This window comes from Rana temporaria, chromosome 4 (assembly GCF_905171775.1).
Source record: "Rana temporaria chromosome 4, aRanTem1.1, whole genome shotgun sequence".
NCBI lineage: Eukaryota > Metazoa > Chordata > Amphibia > Anura > Ranidae > Rana > Rana temporaria.
Genome location: NC_053492.1, coordinates 109,740,898 through 109,748,992, shown reverse-complemented (window position 1 = coordinate 109,748,992; position 8,095 = coordinate 109,740,898).

Genomic DNA, 8,095 nt, shown 5'->3' with positions numbered 1-8,095 from the left:
ACTCAGCGAGGCGCATATACAAGTGGTGGGGGAGGTGAAGAAAAGACTGTTAGCTGCCATTGTTAAGTGGAGAAAGTCTGTACCTGAAGGGGTTAAATTGTTTCCAGCATTTCCCGCGCGCGGGAGCGGTCGCAGCTCCGCCCAGTCAAGCCCCAGCGGTGACGCCTCTTCAGTGTGCAAGCCGGAACTAGAGAATCCACTCTGTGTTGCACGGAGGAAACAATTGCTGACCGGACCAAAAAAAAAAAGAAGTTGCCGGGCGCAGCCATAGCAACGTGTCTGGCAATAAAAGACAGCGCACTCAAAGACAGCGCACTCAAAGACGTCGCACTCAAAGACAACGCACTCAAAGACAACGCACTCAACGACATCGCACTCAACGACATCGCACTCAAAGACAGCGCTCTCAAAGTTTCTTAAAGTGACAGCGCTCTCAAAGTTTCTTAAAGTGACAGCGCACTTAAAGTTTCTTAAAGTGACAGCGCACTCAAAGACAGCATTCTCACAGTTTCTTAAAGTGACAGCGCACTCAAACAAGGCTACAACATGTCAGCCCCAAGATCACCAGGTGCAGGTGATGTACCAGATCCTCTTGCGGCTCCTGCACAAGCTACCCCTCCGGGATCACCTCCAGTACGACGTCATGACAGTGGGGCCCTCCCCCTTCTACCTGGGGAAGCCTGTGTTGCCTAACTACAGAGGGGATCCCTTTTCCCTCAAGGATTTCCAGGAGAGCTTCCAAAGCATTTTCTCTCTCTACTCTCTCCCCCCTAACCAACAGGTGCTGTTGCTCATGGGACAGTTGCAGGGACCTGCACGTGAGGAAGTCCGTACCTGGCCCACTTCTGAGAAGACTACAGTAGATCAGATCTTCGAGGGATTACATCAGGTATTTGAGTCCCACTCACCCTCAGAGGTCCGCCTCAGGCTGTACGAGAGGCGACAAAAGCCGGGGGAAACACTAAGGGCATATGCAGTAGCCTTGCAGAATGCCCTGGAGGCAGTCCAGAAACTGGACAATATCACCCCTGACCAGGGTAACAAACTATTGATGGATAGATTCATAGAAGGGGTCCAAAATAAATGGGACAAGGCGCAATTAAAGATGTTAGCTGTACAGAACCCCAATATGTATTTTTCTGCCTTTAAGCGCCTAGCCCTTCAAGTTATAGAGCAGGGGGCAAGCCCCAAGGAGCATCCTGACCCTAAAACGGAACCCATGGGTGCGGCGGCGTGCCCTGCACCACTGTTACCACCAGCCCCCGCACCCGTGGCTGTCCCCCCGGCCTCCACTACAATTACTGAGATTCAAGAGGTTAGACAAGATATTGCCCAGCCGTTGCAAGTTGGTGATAAAGTCTGGCTGAAGAAGCATCCTAGAACCCATAAGTTGGACTCCCTCTGGGAAACTGAACCGTACACAGTGATTTCCATCCCTTACCCGGACTCTGATGTCTACTCAGTTCAAAAAGCCGGATATGAACCACAAGTTGTCCACCGAAACCGGATCAAGCTGTGTCACAAAGGGAACCTGCCTGTGTTGGTGCCTCCTTCTGCACCACCAAGTCTTCCACCTCCAGTTCAGCCAGCACAAGTGCGGCCCACCAAGCCAGTTGAGCCTGAGAGGCCACTCCTGATGTTCGAAGATGATCCTCTCTTCCCTTCTGACCAAAACGTCTTCTTTGGTTATGTGCCAATCAGTTCCATTCCATCAACCTCAGTCTTGGCACCAGAAGCTCCAGAGTTTACTCCAGCCATCCGCTCACCTGCTGCAGTCCCATCAGAACCTTCTAATGTGGGAGAAAGCTCCATAAGTCAAGAGCCATCACTGGCCCCATTGTCCAAGATGAAGGTGCAGCTGTCAGTCCAGAAGAAGCAAGTGTTCAAGGAGAAAACAGTGCTCCAGAAAACTCAGAAATGGTGTTGCGTAGATCCGCCAGACCTAATTTCGGATATCCCCCAGCAAGATATAGGGATTAATCCATTAATTATACCTACAATATATGTAGATAGACTACATACACCTCAGTTAGTATACATCTCAAGTATACATCATTACTAACTAATATGCCACTAGTTACCTACTTACCTTATTTAGTGTATAGGAACATACCTGGCCAGTAAGTCTCCTATCCCTCACTTAAGCACTACAAAAAGAAAAGGGTATCCTCTAAGAAATGTCTAATTGTGTACTTCAGGCATATAATAAAAATGTCTAGCAAATATTAAAGTGTGTTCTGGGGAGAAGAGCTAATAGCCTAAGGGCCCCAGTAGCCAAGGCATTGGGTAGAAAGCCTCCGGCAGCCCAATCCAAAACCTGCTCAGTCTTAAAAGTGTGATCTAACAATAATATACTGTTCAAAACTGAGTGATAACGTTTAACAGATATGTATTCTGTCTGGGACCCAGATAACCACTTACCCTGCACAAAATAATGATCTTACTTTATCTAATAAGCCTGCAAGGGACATTTATGTGTATAATGCCTCGGGACTTATCATATGATCCAGTTCTTATATGTTTATTTTTCCCAAAGAACCTGGAACGGACATTGGTGTACAAATGCCTCAGGACTTCTAGTGGCCCCAAGGTCACCTCATTCCTCAATCCGTCAGTGCCTTAATCGTCGAGGACGACTTCTGTTTAGTGGTGGGGTTTGTGGTGTCCCAGTACAGGTATTTGCTGTAGGCCCTGTCAGATTGAGGCCCTCGGCTTGTGGGATCTCCCCTGCAGGGACTCAGCTAGTTATGATGTGATTTATATACTGTTATGGTTGATAATACGTTTATTAGGTGTGTATAGCTTTAAGAGGTTTAGTCAACCATCTCATGTTCAGTCAGTGTATTAGAGTCAGGAGGATTAAATGCTAGACAAGACCTTAATGTGTTATGTTATACTACAGGTCAGTCTCTATGATCCACAGCTCTCAACCAATAGGCTTCAGTCTCATCAGGCCCTTATAAGGGATTGTACTTCCTGTTTAAGCCAGTCTAATGCTTCCCTCAGTTCCTGGCAGAGCAGAGCCAACACAGTCAGAGAAGCATTGCAGGCCTGAAGCCTCCAGGAGAAAATACAGCAAAGAGTGGAGTATCCCTAAACATTACAGAACCAGTACTTCAGCTCATTTATCAGATCAATCCGTTATTCCGGCAAAAAGCCTCAAGTCTACAGACACTTCAGTAAGTGTATCTATTTTTCAGCCTAGTTAAGCATAGGCCCTGAATTACTATTCCGGCTTTTGCAGCCGAGTATATACAGTATATGATCAACTAAGCTCAAGCATTATCAGCTGTGTGATCCAGAGACTGCCTGCAGAACATTTTGACACTCTGTTTAAAGCTGTGAAGATTTTGACACCTGCCTTCATGCCAGTAAAGCCTTTGTTGTTTTAACCCCCTGTTGTGGACTGTGTTATTACCATCCTAACTAGCGGGGATACGGAGGCCCCCGGAGCTGTAGTTTCCCGGGGTATACCAAGACTACAGTGGCGTCACGTGACAGAGAGGGTTAATACCATCTGGCCCTCACTAAGGGTTAATACCACCTGACCCTGGGCTCCTAGCCCCAAGAACCAAGTAGCTAACCATCAAGCGCATGTGTATGGCCGTGGGACTCACCCTCCCCGGTCACCACACTACGCCGACTGCAGCCTAAAATCTGCGTGGCATAAGGCTCTTATGCCACGCAGATTTTAGGCTGCATTCTAGCGATGACCGCTAGGGGGCGCTCCCATTGTGATCTGTGTATAGTATGCAAATTGCATACTAACACCGATTCACAACGTTGCGCGAGCCCTGCGTACGCAAATTACGTAGTTTGTGTACGTCAGGTTTTGCGTAACGTTACACATTCTAATAGCAGGCACAGCCAATGCTATAGGATACCCACGTTCCCGCGTCACGAGATTTAAAATCTATGTCATTTGCGTAAGTGATTCGTGAATGGCGCTGGACGCCATTCACGTTCACTCTGAAGCAAATGACGTCCTTGCGACGTAATTTGCCGCAATGCACGTCGGGAAAGTTTCCCGACGGAGCATGCGCTCTACACTCGGCGTGGGAGCGCGCCTAATTTAAATGATTCCCGCCCCCGGCGGGATCATTTACATTGCGCGCGCTTACGCCTCGCAATTTACGGAGCTACTGCTCCATGAATCGAAGGCAGCGCAAAATATTTGCGGGGCGCAGGGCAAAATTGTTGCCCTGTGCCTCCGCAAATAAAGCGCAAATGTACCTGAATCTGGGCCAATGTCTTAGCTTTGGTGGTGGTTAGAATAAAATACATTGGGCCAGATTCAGAAAACACTTACGCTGGCGTATCTACAGATACGCAGCGTAAGTGTAGAGATGCGCCGTCGTATCTATGCGCCTTAGGGCCCTTTCACACGCACAGACAAACGGTCAGTTTATTACAAGTCTGTTTACGGACTTGTAATGTATCCCTATGGGATTGCAGACGTTAGTGGATGATGCATCCGCTAACGTCCGCAACCATCCGCGTCCACAAAGATCCGCTTTTGCGGCCGGAAGAAAACCCTATTTTTCTTCCGTCCGGCGGAACGGATCGATTCCCCATAGGGGAGAGCGGAGGAGAGACAGGGCGGTCTCTGCACTGTGTGCGGGGACCGCCCTGTCCACCGACAGCTCAGCAGGGATTAACGGAGGAATCCCCGCTGAGCCAAACGGGCTAACGGAGTGGATCAATTACGGATCTGCTCCGTGTGAAAGAGCCCTTATTCACAATACTATATACGCCTGAAATATGGCTTCTTCCGACCGACGTAAGTCTTAGTACGATGAGAAAAGAGGTAACCGCTCAAGAGAACCAGAGAATCAAACTCCTAGGATCCGAACCTAGGGTGCAGGCAATGCAATCAGAATGCAGGTTTGAATAAAAGAAAAGGCTGGGACAGCCGCACTCCAAAAAAACTTTTCCTTTTAATAAAAATGAATCACAAAATGAATAAGCACTGAGATACAGTGCGAAACGCGTCAGATTTTGTTCTGTTTTTGGCCGTGGCATGTATTTTGTGATCCATTTTTATTAAAAGGTGACGTTTTTTTTGGAGTGCGGCTGTCCCAGCCTTTTCTTTTATTCAAACCTGTAAGTCTTAGTACGCCGTCGTATCTTGGGTGCATATTTCCGCTGGCGGCAAGGGGCGCTTCCGTCGATTTACATGTCAAATCTGCAAATGACCTAGATACGCCAATTCACGAACGTACTTGCGCCCGTCGTATTAAGCTACGCCATTTACGTAAGGCTTACGTCCGGCGTAAGTTTACCCCTCATAAAGCAGGGGTAAGTCATGTTAAGGTATGGACGTCGGAACAGCCGTCGATTTTTACGTCATTTACGTAAGTGGTACGTGAATAGATCTGGGCGTAGGTTCACGTCACAGGCATTGAGCCGGCGTATGTTAGGGAGTAAATTCGGCGTGCATGCGCCGTTCGTTCGGCGCTTCATGTACATGGGGTCACGATTCATTTAAATACATCACGCCCACCTTCCACCTACTTTGTATTAGGCGGGCTTACGCCAGCCTATTTACGTTACGCCGGCGCAACGTTGTCGGCGAGTGCTTTGTGAATAGTGATCTTCCCTCTCTATGTTACATCGGCGTAGCGCATATCGGATGCGCTACGCCGCACTAAAGATACGCCAATGTATCTGAATCTGGCCCATTATGTCTGTGGTCAGTCAATGGAGAAATAGTGACATATTATTGGTATTAGTGGGAGGAATAATGCCCCACCGTTGGTGTCAGTAGGAGTAATGGTGCCCCATCACTGTTATCGGTGGTAGGATCAGTGTTTATTGGTAGTATTAGTGGGAGGAATAATGTCCCACCAATGGTGTCCGTAGGAGTAATGGCGCCCCATCATTGGTATCGGTGGTAGGAAAAGTGTTTAATCGTTTGAGCGCCCCTCAGCCAGCAGCTTGCTATGGGGGCACCCAAGCCGAGCTCTGTGTATCCATTCAGACATGGAACCACAACCTGGCCCTGCCCCCTGTGTCCCCTGATTGGCTGACTGACTTTGATTGACAGCCACGGGAACCAATGGTGCAGCTGCTCTGTCTCAGCCAATCAGGTGGAGTGTCTTGGATGGCTGAGGGGGTCGTGGACATCGTTGGAGAGAGAAGGGGCTCAGGTAGGTAATAAGGGGGGTGCTGGGGGGGCTGCTACACACAGAAGGTTTTTTATCTAAATGCATAATATGCATTAAGATAAAAAAAGCCTTCTGCCTTTACCATAGCTCCCAAATGTCCCTGATTTTGAGGGACTGTCCCTGTTTTGGAGCAATGTACCTCTGTCCCTCATTCCTCCTCATTTGTCCCTTATTTTGGCCTGTTCAATATACAGTAGATGTGTATAAAATGCACTTTTTATCTATCAAACAGTGTTTTCTAGCACTAAACCTTTCATCTGATTTCTAAATTGCTGCATTTGTAAATTCCAAAAGCCAATATAAAGGAATAGTAGTGGTAAAAAAAAGTGCTTGTGGGTTTAACCAATCTTTTTGTACAATTCTCCTTTAGGGGGCGTGACAAGGGGTGTGTCCTATGCCTGCATGCTTTTAGTGATAGGTGTCCCTCATTCCCATCTCAAAAAGTTGGGAGGTATGCCTTTACAACTCCTTTAACTGCATTCTCTATTTACTAGCACTGAATGCTTGGGTGGCCATTCACTAATCCCCAGTACTGTCACATGGGAGTATAAAAAATACGTCAGACGTTCCCCCATACAATTTTTTTGGTTCATTGGGAGCAGGGCTCAAGTCCTGCGGGAACGCGTGGGAACGGAGTTCCTGCACTTTTTTCACAGCAGGAACGCAGTTCCCTTTGCAGGACTAGAGCAGCCGAGAGCAGCCGAGCGGCCCGAGCCAATCCTTCACTAAGCGACGATGCCCAGCTCGAGTCACTGTCAGGGGCAGGCGAACCTTGGTAATCCTTTATGTTACTGGCCGCTTCCTGTATACGGATTCATCGGGTAGTGTGCGTGTATTCCGTCACTTCCTCGATGCCGCAATGTCTCCTGGGAGCTTTTGTCATTGTTCCCAGGAGACATTGCGGAGGTCTGCCGCGAGTTATCGCGGGATTTAGAAAGAACTTGCGGCCAGTAACATAAAGGACTACTAAGGTACAGTGGATCGGAAAAAAAAACATGCGGTTTAGTAATTATGCATATGAGGGGGGGGGGGGGAGGAATCAGATGAGCGGAAGTTCCACTTTTGGGTGGAACTCCGCTTTAAAGTTGAACAAACAGCAAAGCTTTTTATTTTATTTTATTTTGGATAGAGTAAAGGAGGGTTATAACCCCTGTCAGATTTTTTTCGTCACTTGTGTCCCATTGAAGAGATTTCCCTTCACTCCCTGTCTCATAACCAAACAGGAAGTGAGAGGAAATCCCACCAAAGTTCAGAAACCCCATTAGAAGATTTTCTTTCTATTCCTGTTTTGGTGACAACCCAAAATGTGGGATTTTCTTTTACTTTCACTCCTAGTGATATTAGTAACAGGATACATAGAGATTGTGAATGTCACTAACAGGGGCACAGACAGCTATAAAAACCTCACCAGGGTTTGAATCCCTTTCCACTCCATCTAAAAAAAAAAAAAAAGTTTTAGTTATAGTAACACTTTAAAAAAAAAACGAACACTAATCAAAGTAGAAAAAATAAGTTTTGTTACTTTTTCCCCCCAAAGACAGCATTAAATGTAAGAAAAATTGGTCAGATACGTAGTGAGTGGTACAGGTACCAGAGCTGACATGGCCAAAAAAGTTTGTTTTAGACCCCTTTCACACTGGGGCGCTTTTCAAATGCTAAAGGGCTAAAAACAGCACATGTAAAGTGCCTAGAAAACGCTTCATCTGCAGTCCCAGTGTGAGAGCCCGAGTGCTTTCACACTGGGGCGGTGCGCTTGCCGGACGTTAGAAAAAAGTCCTGCAAGCAGCATCTTTCGGGCGGTGTGGAGCGGTGTATACACCGTTCCTCCACCGCCCTTGTCATAGAAATCAATGGCCACCGCTGCCGAAGAGCCTGCAAATCGATTCGGCAGTGGCACTTTGCGGCGCTTTTAACCCTTTCTTTGGCCG